The 18,305-nt window shown below is 37.0% G+C and overlaps 1 protein-coding gene across 2 annotated transcripts in view; it reads left to right on the top strand.

The window, feature by feature from the left end:
• The window catches only part of TLL1 (tolloid like 1), a 174,475-nt gene that overhangs the window by 57,653 nt on the left and 98,517 nt on the right, over positions 1–18,305 (top strand). The gene's annotated exons all lie outside the window — the stretch shown is intronic.

Below are 18,305 nucleotides of genomic sequence, written 5' to 3' on the forward strand. Positions count from 1 at the left end.
TTTTAAAAGAAAACTGTATATCTTCTTAAAATTGAACCTTTAAAATACTCATGCCAGGAAGTATTAAGTAAACCATGGATCTGAGCTTGAGCTGTGGTTATTTGGAAATTGTTTCCTGTAGTCTTCCTAAGCCACATGTACTCTTTGGAAAATGTGAAGCAAAATACTTATTACTGACCTCATCATTTAAAGCCATAGTAAAGCAAAGTCATGAAAAAGGAAATGCATGTACTATATAAATAAAGCTGCTAAAGTAGACTGGAGTTATTTTTTATTTCTGATTTTTTGCTGTGTATGTTATTGGAAACAAACATTTATAGTTATTCTTTTTATTGCTGCTCTATATGCAAAACACATATTGGCTTCTGCCCATCATAATATTATCGAGTTTAGCTATTTCACCTTCCTTTTGGGGATTGACTTCTTTATGCTCATGTGTATATAATTTTAGTAGTTTCAAATAAATTCTTGTTTCAAGTTTTATGGACTCCGCTATTTGAGAATAAGCTGTCTTCTGATATAACATCATAATAAAAGGGTAAAATGCCCCTTTGGAGGACATTCAGTATCTCGAGATGCTCTCAGTGGTTGATTTTTAGACTATAATTTATAGAGATTTTTTTTAACTTTATTTTTATTGTTGATACTATTACAAATGTCCTCATTTTCCCCTCCCTTTGCCCATCTCCACCTTTACCCCAACCCTCTTCCCTCTGGCCATCACCACACTGCCGACTGTGTCTGTGGTTTATGCATATATGTTCTTTAGCTAACCCTTTCACCTTCTTTCATCCAGTGTCCCCCTCCCCCCGCCCTGTGATAGCTGTCAGTCTGTTCCAGGTATCCATGCCTCTGGTTCTATTTAATTCATCGGTTTATTTCATTCATTAGATTCCACATATAAGTGAGATCATATGGTATTTGTCTTTCTCTGACTGGCTTATTTTACTTAGCATAATAATCTCCAGGTCCATCCATACTGTCACAAATGGTAAGAGTTCTGTACTACGTTAAAATTATTTTTGTACATCAAACTGTGTCATTTATTGCTTAAGCAACTCTAAAAGCTGTCCAAAGTACTTATAAGAGCCAAATTCCTCATCTGGTCTCTCCAGACCCTGACTGACTGGGCCTTTATCTGCTCTCCAACTTTATTGCAGGCTCTTCTCTTCTGACTCAAGATGCTTAAGTCTCCATGGCCATATTTCAGTCCCTCTGACACAGGACACTTTCTGGACTCCAGAGCCTTTGCATGTGCTCTTCTCTTTGCTTTGAATACTCTTGGCTCGTTTACTTAGTTGACTTATTCTCAGGCCTTCCTCATCCACCCAAAATTTCTCCTTCTCCCATGTAATTTGTCATAATAGTATTCACTTGATTATACATATGGTATATTTTGTTTCCTTTTTTTCATCGTTTGTCTACTGTACCATAAATGGTAGACCTTGAAGACCTGCTATTTATTGATTTATCTGTGTTGTTTAACAGGAGTCCCTGCATCTACAACCATGATTAGCATATTATCAACACTCGTCCATATAAGACAGATTAAGGATGAATGATTAAGAGTATCTTAATTTACACAAAGGGAACAGATTATGCAAAGTTTCTGAGGCAGGAAGGAGCTTGATGTGTTCCTGAAACTGGGGGAAGACCAGTGAAGCTGGAGCATAACAGGGGGCAAGAGGAAAAGGTCTGAATGCAAAGGAGCTCGATTCACTGTTCTTGGAGACTGCCTAGGATGTGGAAGCGAGTGACCTGGGGAAACCCATCAGCAGGCTTGTGCAGCATCTAGAGAAGACAGTGATTTGGACTCCAGTGGTGGTGATAGAGTGGGGAAAGAAGCAGATAAGAATTGAGAAGATGTGTCGATGCAGTTCTGCAGATGTGTCCTTTTAGTATTGGTGTTACAAGTTTAGGGTGGAGGAATAAAAACATTTTAGACATGCTGTATTCAAGATATCAGAGGTCCAAGTAAAGATGTCAACTCGGCAGTGGATAGGTGAGTTTCAAACTCAGAAAGGAGATTTTAACAACAACAAGAATGAATTTTGCAAACTTGATATGTAACTTATTTAAATACACAGACCTGGATATAACTAACTGGGAGGCACTGTTGAGGAGGAAGCAGTAACTATTATTTAAATACACAGAACTGGAAATAACTAACTGGGAGACACTGTTGAGGAGGGAGCAAGTCCAGGAAGAAGCTTAAGAAATCTTAACATTTAGGAAGCAGAATTTTGCAGACGCAGCAAATAGACTCAGGAGGAATAACAAATACTGTAGGAGGAAAGCTAGGTTTGTGAGGAGTGGTCTGCCTTGCTTGATGCTACCAATAGATGGACTAAACCACTTGAAATATTACTAATGTTGGTTAAAGAGGCAGCATGTATAGACAACTTCTAAAAATAAGTGGTAAGGAGAGAATGGCAGAAGAGCATTAGGGACATTTGAGGTCAAGGATGATCTTTAAAAAGAATGTTAGTATTTGAACAAGTTTGTATGTTGATGGGAGTCATTTAGTAGAGGAAATGGCTGGTGTCCGACAGGCTCAGTGTGATGCATATGACAGCATCATAAAGGGGATGGTCAAGGACCTGCATAGCTGTAAACTTTATGTATTTTTGCTGAAGTGGTTAAATTATTCATTCGAAGTTGATGGTTTTAAGTGTGAACTGTATATTGTAAACAATGGAACAACGGAAAAGATTGTATAAAGTCTACATAAATGATCATATAAGAGATCATAGTAAAAAAAAAAAAAGCCAACAGAAAATTAAACAGGAATTCTAAAATGAAATATTCAAATATCTGACAGGAGGGCAGGGAAGAAAAACCAGGAACACAAATGTGAACAGATTCTAAAGCTGGCCCCACAGGATTCCTGTCCCCAGGTTATCCAATCACACACAAATCCAAGTACTGCTAAGAGGGGGTTTACAGATGAAATTCAGGTTACTAGGCAGTTGACCTTAAACTAAGGAGATTCCCTAGGTGGTTCAGGTGAGCCCACCTTAATCACATCAGCTCATGAGAGCAGAAGGCAGAAGAGTCCGTCAGAGAGGTGGAGCAGAAAAAGTCAGAGGGATTTGAAGTGGGAGAGAAATGTGTGAGAACAACTCAACCTGCTGTTGCTGGAGGTCAAGGGGAAGAGGATTGCATGTAGCTTCAAGGGGCATAAAGAGGCTCCCAAGGAAAGGGGGGCCTTGGGGATCCCTGCCCTATGACCCCAAGGAAATGAATTACGCCAGCAGTGTGAATGAGTTGGAAGCTGATTCTTCTCTGTACCCTCCAAGAAAGGCCTGCAGCCAAGCTGACATCTCAATTTGAGCCTGTGATTCTCCAAGCGGAGCAGCCAGCTGAGCCACACTGTGCCCAAGTCCTGACCGACAGCAACCATGAGATAGATGGCATTGTGTTAGGCCACAAATTTTTCATAATTTGGTATGGCAGCAATAAAAGTTAATACAGATTTTGATACCTGGAAGTAAGGTGCTCCTCCAATAAATACTTAAATGGCTAGAAATGGCTTTGGAATGAGGCTGATGGAAAAAGCCTAGATTGCCTTGAACATGATACTAATAGCATATGGACATTAGGTTGCTTCTGGTGGAGGGTTTAGGAGGGAATGAGGGACATGTTATTGGAAACTGGAGCGAAGGGGATCATTGCTATACAGTGGAGAGTACTTAGCAAAATTGCACCCTGTGGTTATGTTGCAAGCAGAAAATTGTAAGTGATGGACTTGGATATTGACTTGAGATTTCCAAGCAAAATGCATAATATTGGACGACTGGAAGGATCACAGTTGTCTACAATTTATCATAACCTGTGAGGAGTAAGGTTGAAATCTCTTTCAAACAGATTCAACGTATCTAGAGCGGTCAAATAAAAATGAAAGTCAAAATAAGATGTTAAAAGCAGTTATTGTCTTGTCAAGGCATAGTGCTGTAAATATTAGGTTTGACATCATGATTACCAAAGTGTCATGTGGAAAGGATGAGTACTTCTACATTTTGACACTTAGCCACAGCTTTGGGTAATGTAAGACTAAGTGTGGGAGGCAGGTCCAAGTGAGTGTGTATAGTATTTGTCCTTTGCTATTCATTGTCATTGTTCAGGTTCTCGCCCAACCTGCAGTTTTTAAGGAACCGTGAGGTACACCAGATGGACAGCCTGTGCTTCTCACATACGTTGGCTCCCCCAAGCCTCCCTTCTCCATCTGGAGTCTGGTTAACTGTGCCAACGCTGCAGCACCAGGAGCTAACTTCTACCTGCCTCTCCATGGCCGTGTTCTCTCCGCGGAGCATCTATTTATATATCACATCGTGCTGCAGCACCCAGCTGGTTTTGTTGTTGCTTTCCATTTGCAGAGATGTTAACTGCAGTGGTATTTATTCATCATAAAAAGACACCTTTGAGATAGGTCATCCATTTGCTCTTTGTCTGTTGTTGTTGTTGTTGTTTCTTTCCTTTTTTACAAATGAAGAGGGTGAATTTCCCTCAATTTAGTCAAGGACACAGGGACATTTATACATTTATGTTTATTTAACAGTAGGCCATAATTTCCCTTAAATCTGTTTTTACAACTTTATTAGGGAGAAGTGTTACTGAACTGAAATGTGAACACCTTTTGTAATTGAAATAAATTCCATTGGAGAATCCTTGTGAGGTTCTAGACCGCAGAAGGGATGCTGTGGCAGAATGCCTTGTAATAAAGAATTAGAATATTTCCTCATATTTTGACTTTTTTTTATTTTTGTAGTGATCTTTGATATCAAACACGGTGTTCGCCTGATGTATCTGTTTTCAACTTTACTCTGGTGGCTAGAATTTTTAATTTGGTTATTGCATTATGGTTTTTACTTTTAAACTCGAAACTTATTTATCTTATTATCTCATTTGGATCTTTATTACTTTAACTCCTCAGTAGTTACTGCCGCCCCCCCCCCCCCCCCATTATTCACTAATTGGATTTGCGTCACTCTGTTGCAAAGGGCCGCACGCACAACATTACCCAGCGACAGTGAGGGATGCCAAAGAATATGGAGAGGAGGATTCTAAAAATGTCTTTGAGTGAGGCTGACTGTAACTATGTGTGCAATAATCAGAATACTTATACGTTTGAGGGGAGTAGTAAATCCACTTTGAGGGAAAAACTGGGTTTCCCAAAAGAAAGATTTTTTAAGGATCTGGAAAATATTGGTGGACTCATAAAAAGATAAATGAATAAATTATGACTATAAACTTAATAATAGTACTGCTGGTGAGGGGGACACAGTCAAGAACAGTATTGTGTGATTACAACAGAAAGAAATATTGTGTAACAACAAGAGAAGTCTGAGACTAGGATTTTAAGGTGCAATATTACAAAATCTGTTAAATGAGCATGTAGTTGGATTAGTTTCTTCTCACAATGGTCTTAGCACTATTTTATGTTTGTTATAGATTAATGGTTCTCAACCTTCCTAATGCTGCGACCCTTTATTACAGTTCCTCATGTTGTGGTGACCCCCAACCATAAAATTATTTTCATTGCTACTTCATAACTGTAATTTTGCTACTGTTGTGTCTTAGGCGACCCCTGTGAAAGGGTCGTTTGACCCCCAAAGGGGTCGCGACCCGCAGGTTGAGAACTGCTGTATAGTATTTTCTTTTTTTTTGTCAGGAGGAGTGGGAAAATTATATTCTCTTTAGAGCTTAGAGAAGTTGCATTTTGGTTCTCTAATTTTAAGAATTTTATAGTGAATATTGAAGGATAATAAACAAGAAAAGATAATCCAGGTGAAGGAAAAAATGCGTAATATTATTGGATGACTGGAAGGATTGCAGTTGTCTACAGTTTATCATACACTGTGAGGAGTGAGGGTGAAATTTCAATACTTAAGAGTCTCTACACCTGGGAGGAGAGTTTCATCTCCATGGTGATTGCTCTGAGGTTTACAGATTCACTGCAGCTGTGCGTTCGTCATGAAAACAGATGAAGTGAAAACGTCTGGTTGGGAGAAATGGAAGGAGGTACCAGTCCAGCAGAACATTATTAAATTATCACCGATTACTGAAATACATGTATGAAGCGACATCTTTGTCTAATTGTATTGTCATTAACACCTAATAAGAAACATCTATATGCCAGAGTCACAGGATTTTAAGCTAAATATGGCAGAATCCCAGGAAGATTTTACAGCCCAGTGCGGAGACATCTTAACATACACATTAAAATTAATTAAGTGCTATAAAAGAAAGATATCAGAAAAGTAATTGTAGTTTAATATTACAAAGTAATCAGACCGTCTAGGTTTGAATCTGTTTGGTGATTTGCTGGCTGAATTTCTCTAAGGCTCAATTTCTCCATCAGTTTTTTAAAAATCTGAGGCAAATAACTGGACTCCCTCTTAAGTTGTTGCATATCAATATCTATACGATAATAACTTTAGTGCTTGTTACACACAGTAAGTTAGACATGAGAATAATTCTGAGAGCAACATTGCAATGTATGGGGTATGGGACAGCAAAAATCTCTCTGTGTTTGCCTGTGTCTGTGTCTTTGTGCGTTATCTGGGCACAATACACCCCAGAGCTCTGACTCTCAAGTTGTCACACAGATGTAGGCCCCACTTCTGGCCTCGATGCTGGTTAGCTTTGTCTCTGATGATTCACTAAGTCTCTTATTTTTAGTCTCCTCATGTGTTGTAATTTCTACCTCAAATGGTTATGGTGTGGGTATTAAGAGACTCTCTAAATCAAATATAAATAAATTCACTTATCTCAATTACTCTTGCATAATTTGGGACATATATATTTTTCATTCTGAATATGTGAAAACCATATTGATCGATGTTACCTAGTTGTTTCTGTTCAGATCATTGAGATTTCTAAAATTGCATTTTTACTTTGTTCATGACTTAGTTTCTATGTTAAGTTAAAACAACCAAAGCAGTATAAATATAGCTGTACCATATTGGGGTAGTATATAGACTCAGAAATGACTTAATGTGTTTCCTGATAGAAATGTTTCAATTATTTTTGATGAGGTTTATTTACCTTTAAGGAACTCTGCCTGTTCAAATCTTTTACAACACCATTTACTCTGAAATCCTATTGAGAGCTTTTTAGCCGTGGAGAGACAGCTTTGAATCTCGAAGCAAATGAAGGACTTCAGCATACAGTGTATCTCTGCATCCCCGAACCCTGTATTATTTGGGCACTTTATTTCTTGGAATTTCAACCAGAGCCTTATTGATTCTTAGCATAGGATTTTTAATAAGCTCATTTATGAGCTTTACTGATCCACATCATATCGAATCTGAGAACTAGAAGACTGAATGAAGCTGTTGGAAGGAAGTATCCTGATAGCTGGAGAAGTGACCTCGTATACAACCAGAGGAAGACATTGTGACCGTAATGTCAACATGGATGCGTATTCTTGCAGATTCCAATAATCTGTGTTCATAGCGCCTACTATGAGTCATTACAAAAGAATGTCAGCCATCCACTTTCTGTGAAGGTAGACATCTGTGTATTATATTGCATTATGTTGCCATCTAAGAATTTGATGTGGAATGTTCACTTGCCTGGAATACTAAGAATCACTACGGTATTTAGAGCGCAGCATGAAGGATTGGATCTTAGAAAGGACAAGAATGAGAGGAGAGGGAACAATAGAGCTTACATGAGGCAAAGAGGGAGAACAAAGACCGTAGTCAGGAGACAATGACAAGCCTGGAGCAAAGGATGAAGCCACACTGAGGGCTGGGGGCTCACAGCACTGAGACTCAAAAACATCACCCAGGGGTCTAATAAAAACGCAGATTTATGGTCCCCATCTTTAGAGACTATATTCCAATTGTAATGGATATAACTCATGGCTCACACTTTGAGAAATCGTACCAGGGGAGATAGGGCCATTCGTGGAAGATTTTGTATGGAGCAGTAATGTTAAAAGTGTTCCAGAAAGAGTAATCTGGTAGAGTGGCATGTCAGAGGCCAGTATGAGAGCTACTCATTGGTTCAGCTCGAAGGTGATGAGAGCCTGGCCTGGCATGCCGACAGAAACAGGAGAAAAGGCAGAAAAGTCACTGGGCTGTATAGACGGCAGAGGTAACAGAATGTATTGATTCACTCTCGGTGTGGGGCAGACAAGAGGGAGAGGATGATGGCAAAGCTCCCACACACAGGTAGCACCGGAAAGGAAAACCATCTCAAAGACAATGGATAGAATTTATGTTGGTTTTTTCCTTTATTTGATTGTGATTAGTCTGGTTTCTGTTTAACTTTCATTCATGAATTAATGCAACTTAATGATAAAACACGTGGGTTTGAATTTTACCTCTTACCAAAACTTAGACAAGTTAGTTTTTAAAATTCAAGACTGAACTTTAGTCTTTTTAAATCTATAATAGGGTGATTGACCTACCTGATAGAGTTTTCATAGAAATAAAGGTAGGCATGGCCCTTTCCACATCCCTTCTGCAAGTCGTACGCCGCGGAGAAGAGCTGTCCATGGGTGCTGTCCTTGTCTTTGGTCTCAGAATTCTGTTTGCGGAACCAGAATTTTAATTTATGTGTACATGTTGACTTTTCTTTCACAATATGGAACTTGTACACAAGAAGCATGAATCTACATTTCTGAGGTTAAAAAAAATAGTACATTACTAACCATCATATACTATACGTAAGAACTCATGTCCTTCTAACTGCTTCTAGGCCAGAGGATTTCAGATTCTTCTGTTCCCCGCTGCATTCTGAATTTTTAAAATTAGGAATGTTTCCTGTTGACACCGTTGCAGATGTCCCCCATCCCCCTCAATTCTTTGCCCACTTCCACCCACCCCCACCTCCCATTCCGTGGCCCTCACCACAGCATTGTCCGTGACCATGGGGTTGCTAATTCCTCAGTTCCCGACTTCGACCATAGACCAAGCAAGTGAATAGTGAGAAACACTACTTTTTCACTGCTCTTTAAGGAAGTGGTAACCAATTTCAGGCTCAGAAACATACTCTTTTGGGCTATTGTGAGAGGACCATTATTTGACAAAATACTTGTATGAAATACATGATGATTCAAATGAACCTGGAGGAACTGGCTCCCCCAGAGAAAATCTAAGCCAATTTAGCTACATTGATGCCTTAAAAGGGGGAAGATGAGTTATGTTTTGACAATATTTTTTGAAGAAAAAGATTCAAACTATAAAGTTTTCAACCAAAATGTTATTTTTTTCTAACCATGAGATAGGAAATGCTGTAATTCATCTCCTAAAAGTTAGCGTTTCTCTCCATGGGACTGTAGCAATAGTATGATGGGCTACACAGGGAACGGTGATATCTTGGGTCAGAGAAATGCAGATTGTGGTTTTGGGAAGCCTCCTTCATTGCTGCCTGGGTGGTGAAAAGAAGAATATAAATGTGTATGCATTAAGCCTGGGAGAACCTGGAAGTGTTTTGAGCTTGGCAAAATTAAATTTCACATTGAGATGTTTTATGTTTAGCAAAACTCAAAACATATTTTAAGAATTGCTTTCTCCCTTACAGTTATACCTCTGGGTATTTTAAGCAAGATTTTTATTTCTGGTTCATTTCCAAAATTTTATGAGAGATTTCTGATAACCATGGGACCTTCTTCTTTGAAGTTTGAAATTTTGTTTCACCGATATTAAATTGTATTCCAGTCCGGAAAGCCTGAGTTCAGTTTAAAATTGTAATGTGTGCCTTGATGATTGGCCAGATAGCTTCAGTCACTCCCAGTATGTTTATGTTTAATTATATTGAAATGCTCAATTATCCTACCTTATATTGGATGTAGTTTTACCTTATTATCTTGTTTCAGTGGACATTTATTTAGAAAGAGACCCTAAGCCATTTAGCATCAAGATTACCTATAACTTTTATTTGGTAGAGTTGCAGTGTATAACATTATATTTATAAAACCACTTTTTAAAAATGTTGCATATATGTTGTATATATTCAAACAAGCTCCAAATTCAGCAATTCTATCTGTATATGGAACCTCTCCTTGACTGGATACAAGTTATGATAACAGAGAGTGTCATAGTTGTTTTGTGTTGTTGTTGTTTAGAAATGATGTAACAGAAATGACTCGGGGTCTGCTTTTCTCTTCCTATCACACACTTGTGGCATTCTTGAGGCCATGAAAACAAACTAGGGATTTAGAATTATTAATCACGGTACTTAGAAGGACTTTTTCATATTCAAATGTTGAAAATATTAACTGATTTGAAGAATATTGTTTTGTATATTTGATTATCACTAGAGCACATTTTTGTCATATAAGGTTTATGAGAAGTTGTTACTCCTAGCTAGAGTTTTACTCAATGTAATGTTCTATGTGTAATTTTATAGAAATCTACAGTTCCCACACAGATTTTTCACATAACTGAGAAATCATTAATATGAAATATACCAGCTAAGATTTTGAATGTGTCATTACTTTATAAGAAGTAAACATTGAACTTTTATTGAATATTCTAAGGCCATAGAAGACAACTTTTTAAAATAAAAAATTAAATTAAAAAAGTTTTGGTCTCTGCTTTTGCTTATGAATATTTATAATTAATCAGATACTTTTTTAAATATATTCACTACTTTTGTGCTTAGAGATGATCTATTCTAGAAGTACCATATAATTTTTTAAAATTTATTATTTTATTTTATTTTATTGTGTGTGTGTGTGTGTGTGTTATGTGCCCCTAGCGGAAACCGAACCCGGGACTCTCTGGTCCTCAGGCCAGTGCTCAACCGCTGAGCCAAACTGGCCAGGGTAGTACCATATTTTAAAAATACTGTTAATATTGCTGTTTCGTTAAGAAACCTTCCTTTCTTTGATTTCTAAACAGGCGCTTGGTTTACTTCCATATCTTGGCTATTGTAAATAATGCTGCAATGAATATAGGGGTGCATTTATCTTTTCAGATTAGTGTACACATTGGGTTTCTTCAGATACATACCCAGATGTGGAATTGTGGAATCATAAGGTTTATTTTTAATTTTTTTGAGGAATCTCCATGTTGTTTTCTATAGTGGCTGCACCAGTTTGCATTCCCACCAGCAGTGCATGAGGGTTCCCTTTTCTCCACACCCTCACCTACACTTGTGGTTTGTTGATTTATTAATGATAGCCATTCTGGCAGGTGTGAAGTGCTATCTCCTTGTGGTTTTTAATTTGCATCTCTCTAGTGATTAGTGAGATTGAGCATCTTTTTATATGTCTATTGGCCATCAGTGTCCTCATTGGAGAAGGGCTTATTCAGGTCCTCTGCACATTTTTTTAATTGGACATTTCCATTTTTCAATAAAATATATTATATCTTTACACCAGTAGAGGTAACATCCTTGTTTCTGCGAATCTAAAAAGAAAGGAACCACCTATTCCTTCAACGTCCCATGAGACCTTCATGTGGTTGAGTCACCAGCATGACCTTAAATTGAAATTTTTAGCCAGACAGTGCTTCTGACTTAGTGTTTAACTTTAACAGATGACTTAAAGTCAGTGGTAATAAACCGCTATATCAAGTAAAAGGTGGATATTATAGTACAATATATAGGCAGTAAGGGATAACTAGCTTTTAAAAGGTAAATTCTATCAGCAGGTTAGTGGTATGAATCGATATCCTAGAATTTTCTAAGACTCAAAGGGCATGATGGCGATGAGGGTGCTTTGTTAATATTAAGCCGCACACATTTAATAGAATAACTTACTACACTTTGTGGAACTCTAAAAGTAAAAGTTTAAAATGTTGAAAATAATTTTGACTAGGTGTCACAGATCTTTTAATATTTTGCTTATTACAGTGTGAATGAAGTTTCTTTTCATTATCCTCTCAGTTGTTTGAGGTCTCTGGGTCTATGAAGAGAAGAAATAGAAATCAATATTGGAGGCAAGTGTTCAGAATGTCAGCGCGTTTTAAACTTTTTAAAGCTCATTCCACTGAGTACATGTTTTGCGGGTTGAACAGGGGGAGATATTAACCAAAGTAAAAGGACCAGCCTTTGACTTGGGCCCAAGAGGAAATGTTTTACAATGATGAATAGTAACCAGAAAGTTTGGAATGTAACATTTTCTCTCTTAACCTATCATAACAGTAGACCAAATGAAAATGGAAAAAAAAGATTCTTCTGTTTGTGTGAGGCAGAGACCAGCCAGTGGGCAAAACACAGCTTAGAATATAGAAAATAGTAACTATGCATGAACAGTTTTACTTCCAGGAAGGCATCAAGAGGTACTCCAAGAGTTAGTGTCAATATTTAGAAAGTAAACAAACTTAAATGTAAAAAGAAGTATCAGGGTTGATTCTTACACTGGCTACAAAGGTAAACAATAATGGGCCTAAGGGGAGAAAGAAACAAGTGTTTGTTCTGTCATTACAAGATGTATGATGTGGGAATAGAAATAAACCAGCTTTGCTAGTGGTTGATTATGTGTTCATTATTTGCAAAGTATAAGGAAGGCAGTTTTTAAAACTTCTGAACTGCAGTGTTTCATTTAATTAAAGTTTGAGACAGAAAATAGGCTGAACAAAAAATTTTTCTGTATTTATTTATACATTTCTTGATGAAAGTTCTTTTCTGTTAATGTTTTCTCTTTTGAGACAAAGAGTTCAAAACGAATATTTGTGGTATGGGTGATATTTTAAAAATGTCTTGAGAAATCCTATCCATGAGCATTGTGGGCCATAAATGCAGATTGATATGGTATTTCAATGGATCTTTTGTTATGGGAAAAGTTTTGTTTTCTGACTTGAAAAGGAAGATACGTTTATTTGAAATTTTCACATTTCATTATATTCAGAATGTAAAATTGTTTTTGAAACAGAAAAAAAGATTTAAAAGGACAACTTGCTGCTTGTGTTCTGTGTTCAGAGTCTATTGATCAATCTAGGTTAATCTTGAAACTCGTTAAGATCATAAAAATGACTTTGTTATCCAATGCCTCTATATTCTGGAGGAATGTTCCTTGCTATAGCATGTTGTATATGTATGTGCATGTTTATTTGTTTTGGATTTCAGAGTGAACATTTGCTTTTGTATGGAGATTATATTTTATTTTGTGTTCAGGAAATCATTGAAGAAGACTGTATTGAACTCTCGCAGCAGTTCTGTGCTCTTTGAAAGGACCTCTAAATTTGGAGTATGTTTGGACAGTTTACTTATTTATTTATTTTTAACCAGTGATCCAAAGAGTATCAACCTTTTTATATTGCACCACACCCCCTCGCTCCAAAAAGTCTGCTTTGGTTGATGAAGGCATCTTGTTTTAACGAGACCAGATAAGAGTCGTGTTACTCAGAAGCACCTTTCAGTCTGGTTTATGAGGGAAAGATGAGCAACACGTTGTATTTAACTCATCATTTGTAGTTAACTGCATGCATGCTTTTTTTTCCTTTATTGATTTTAGAGAGAGAGGAAGAGAGAGAGAGAGGTATCGATGAGCGAGAACATCTATTGGCTGCCTCCTGCATGCCCCCCACTGGGAATCGGGTCCACAACCTGGACATGTGCCCTGACTGGGAATCAAACCTGTGACCTCTTGGTGCATGGGTCGATGCTCAACCACTGAGCCACACCGGCTGGGCTGCATGCATACTTTTTTTTTTTTTTTTTGTGGTACGTACCCCTAGCAGGAACCGAACCTGGGACTCTCTGGTCCGCAGGCTGATGCTCAACCACTGAGCCAAACTGGCCAGGGCTGCATGCGTACTTTTAAATGGTAGCTTAGAAGGCTTTGTTCAATTCATGTGACTGGATATGGCAGAAGTGAGAATTCAGATCTTGAAAAAAAATCCCTATAAAATATTTAAATAAAACATTGCATGGAATGCTTTCTTAAGGAACAACTACTAACATAATTGGACTGCAAACACTTTTTTATTATTTGAAATTTGAGAAAGAAATGTACTAGGTGAAAAACATTCTTCTCATTTTGGGGAAGAGTACTTTTGAGAGTTTATATAAAAAGATATTTTTCTTTTTCTTTTTTGTATTGTATCAGGAGCTTTTAAAATTTTAGATGATCGTTTCCCACACTTAGAGCTTAAATTAACTTTCACATGTGTCATTTTGGGAGAAAAAAACTTGTTCTGCGCATATGAAATGCCACCAGAAAATTATTTTCTTTTTTAAGTAGTATAACATTGTCTCCGAAATGTATACATTAGAAATTTTGCCAAGTCTTACTTTTCCTTGGGAATTTGCGTAGAGCTTGTCAATCATGTAAAAGTAGTTGACTTCTGAGCCTTCGCTCTTGCCTCTTGCTCTTGTCTGAGGACATTATCTCTAGGTCTTTACTGGAGACAGGCCTGCACAAGACATCATTTCTCCACCCTAAGTCCAATCTCAGTAAACGCAGAAAGTTTAGGCTCTACATGGAGAAAGTAATAAGAAAGTGCTCTTGGCTTTTGTTGAATCTTTGAACTCTCTCCAAATCCCCTACGTCTCAAGAGAACTGACCTGTTTGGTTCAGTTTTCTGAGCATATCAGTGTGGAGTTTAGAGAAAAGAGGACACGTTTCCCATAACTACACTTCATATATACTACTGAAATAAGAAAGAAAGGCCGATGCCTTTTAATTGTTTTATTAACAAGCATACAGCACTAATCCACTCTAGATTGAAAGAATTTGAAATATTCCACCTTTGAGATAGTTGAATATCTAGTATTTTGGGTCTTAGGGCAAATTTGTGAAGTATGTAGCATGCCTAACCTCCTTTTTGCTATACACAACTTATACCCCGTTCCATGGTATTTTCTCCTCTACATTTTCTTTGTGCGTCTCAGAACATATATTGACCCCCTACTCTCTGTCAGTGAGGGTTAAATGATGAGCAATACTGTGGTCAGTATTTTTAAATTTAGATTTAGGAATCAGATGATTGCAAACATATTATGAAATCTTGTGTGGCCTTATTACTGAGAGAACCGTAGGCAGGCCATGGAAGCAGATGAGATACCTAATGGTTAGCTGGGAACACGGGGTTGCTGGGATGGCTTTCTGTAGGTGATGCCTGAGGAGACTGTATCCACTTGGCTATTAGACTGTGTGCTCAAGTGGTGACCAGCTATCAGATCTCTTAGCATTAATGCAAGTAAATATAGTCATCTTCTTGAGGATATTTAATTTGCAAGTATTTTCTCCTGAGTCAACTGAGAGTCTTTGCTTTGGGCAACAGTAGTGGTTCTTTACTTAGTGTGATCTACTGGTGACCTCCCCCCTTCAAAACATGTGGTGACTGTGTTTATAAACTCATGCATATTTTTTGCATACAGCTTGTAGGAAATCACAGACTGGAAGCCCCCGTGAAGCTGATCCCTGGAAGCCAGCTTCCAAACTGAAGGGCTAAAGATTACTGGGGAATCTGGAAGTGAGTGGAACAGACATGATTTCAAGTTAGGGTGTAGGGAATCACAGTCTTGGACTGTTTATTCTTACCACACACTCTTTTATATAAAATGTGTTTATTCTGTCTCCTGTAATAAAGGAACTCTGTCTTTCTTGGTTTCCGATTAAAAGAATTTTTTTTTTGTAGTACGATGAATGCAAATAGCCTTCAGGAGAAAAGCAAAGCCTGTGGTTTTCCATGTAGTTTAAAAATCATTCTTCTTGACATTTTATTTTGAGCTATTGGTTAACTCCCAACCCATTTTTGACCATAGGAATCCAAGCAGAATTCCAGATAGGAAATAGTCGAATTGCACTTGAGCATTTCCCTCGTGTTGTCATCTATAACCGGTTTCCTATATTGCTTTCAGTTCTGCTGTTGCTAAACCTCAAATCACTGTGCTACATGGGTTTAATGAGTGATCATTCATAGTCTTAAAACTATTACAAATATTTCAGAGACTAAATAGCAAACATATATATTAGATTATAATGCAGATTCTAAAGCCATATTAATATAAATTGTCATTATGCAGCATGCTATACCAATGCATAAGTAAAATATTTTAGCATGCAGAAGTAGGACACCCTGATTTCCTATTCACCCAAGAAGGATGAGTTAAGGAAACTCTAAAATGTGTGACATATAAAGAAAGCAATTGTATGTTTTAATCTATGTGATAGCCGCCCTGGCCAGATAGCTCAGTTGGTTAGAGCATCGTACCAATACACCAAGCTTGCAGGTTCTGTCCTTGACCAGGGCACCTTCTAAAATCAAACAGTGAATGCATAAATAAGTGGAGAAACAAATCTGTGTTTCTCTTTTTCAAATCAATCAATGAAATATTTTTTTTAAAACTATGTAATAGGTTGAAAATTCTAAGATTTCTATTTTTTTCTATTGATAATATTAAGATTTAAAGATATATTAGACTTACAGTCTATCAATTTTGCATGTAAATGAATTGGTTTTGTCCTTCACTACTACTTGTTCTCAAAGAAATATTTGATTTTCTCCTGAAGCAATTTGTGGCATATTCAGAACCACCTAAGCTATTCTGAAGCTATTAGTTCAGAAAAAAAAAAATGACAATAGATAAGAAATGGCTTTATGTACTCTAGAATAGTTTTGTCTGCTTTAAATAAATTTTTTTTTTCTTTATTGATTTTAGAGAGAGAGGAAGGGAGAGGGAGAGAGAGACAGAAACATCTATGAGCAAGAATATTGATTGCACTACCCCCATTCCCCCCCATACACAACCTGGGCATGTGCCCTGACCGGGAATAGAACTGGTGACCTCTTGGTGTGTGGATCGATGCTCAGCCACTGAGCCACACCGGCCAAGCTAGTGTTGTCTCCTTTTAACAGTCATCTGGCCTCATGCCTTTTCTTCTCCCCAGAAGTAATGTTTTCGCTTCTGTGAAGTGTTGTGTCCTTGGATTGCTGACCTGTGTTTGAGATAATCCATCAAGACATGAATCCCATTGCATGTGAAAAGTCATTACAAGAAACTAAAAATCTAAAACACATTTGAGTTTTATTTTACCGTACTACTTTTATTATATAAATGTAGTACTGAAAAATTGTGTTTTGTTTGGTTGGGTGCCTTAGCTTTCAAGTCAACCAGCTAATTCAGAAGGAAGTAAAAGTTTATTCTTGCAGGAAAAAAAAAAAACTACTAATAAAAATGATGACAATGATTATTATTTGTAGTAATGGGAGCTTGTTAAAAATGTAGGATTTGAGGCCTCTCTCCAGACCTACTAAGTTAGAGCTTGCATTTTAACCAGCTCCACTGTGACTCCCATGCAAATTAATGCTAGAGAAGTATAATCTTCATGTCTCTAGTTGTCCCCCAGCACTAAGAAAGGAAGAGACAGGCTGTGACTCACTGCCAGTCAGTGCACACAGCCATCTGTGTAATAAATACACATGATGGGAGATTTAAATAACTAGTTAACTTGTTATTAAAGTACTTGTTATATTAAAGTACCGTAAAATCTAAAAAAAAAAAAAAGAAGAAGAAGAAAATGCAAAATTTATTTTTATAAAATTAAACAAGCCTTTTAAATAATTGCAAAATATTTGATTAGGCAGGTTACCTATTTCCTGGGATGTCTGGTTGTAGGGCAAGTGGAGCATCGCAGGTTTTTGTTGCATGTATATGAAGCTGAGCAGAATCTGGATTCAATTTTAGGTGTCAAGACCAACCTCTTAGCCAGTGCTATAAACTGTTCCACAGTCTTTTCATGACTTTGTTTCTATGATAGTAAAACATAGGAAACATCTCCTTACTTCTACAGACTGCCATTCCATTGACATTTGGGCAGAAGAACGGGGTTAATGAGAGAATTCTAATAAAATGTTTTCTGTATGTTGAACTGATAACCTACACTGAACTAATTTTTATTGGCTTCCTTTCTGAATTTACACATAAATCTCATGTCAGTTTTTTATGAGGGAACTAAACTGGGTAAAAAATTTTATATAATAAACCTTTGATCAAAGCCTAAAACATTGTATAACTTTTCAGGATTAAAGTTTAAATTTCATAAATTATTTTTATAAACTAGCTTTTTATAACTAAAATTTATAAATATTATGGTTTGACTCTAGTAAAGGACAGTGATTTGAAAAGTGTGGATTTTGTCACTTCCTACATTTTTTCATGTATTTCCCTACTTTTGGTTTTACAGAAGAAAAATCTAAAGCAAATTTATAAAAAGAAAATTTGTAAACCTGTTTCAAAAAAACAAATATCTCAGAATTTTCAAGGCATTTGTCAATATTTTGCTATCTTATTATTAATTTATTATTTCTCTTAAATTTGCTGTTTTTTAAAGTTATATTTTGATGTCTGTTATGGTAAGTTTCTATTGAGCCTTATTTGCATTGATTTTTCTTTTAAAT

This window comes from Molossus molossus, unplaced genomic scaffold (assembly GCF_014108415.1).
Source record: "Molossus molossus isolate mMolMol1 unplaced genomic scaffold, mMolMol1.p scaffold_m16_p_4, whole genome shotgun sequence".
Classification (NCBI taxonomy): domain Eukaryota; kingdom Metazoa; phylum Chordata; class Mammalia; order Chiroptera; family Molossidae; genus Molossus; species Molossus molossus.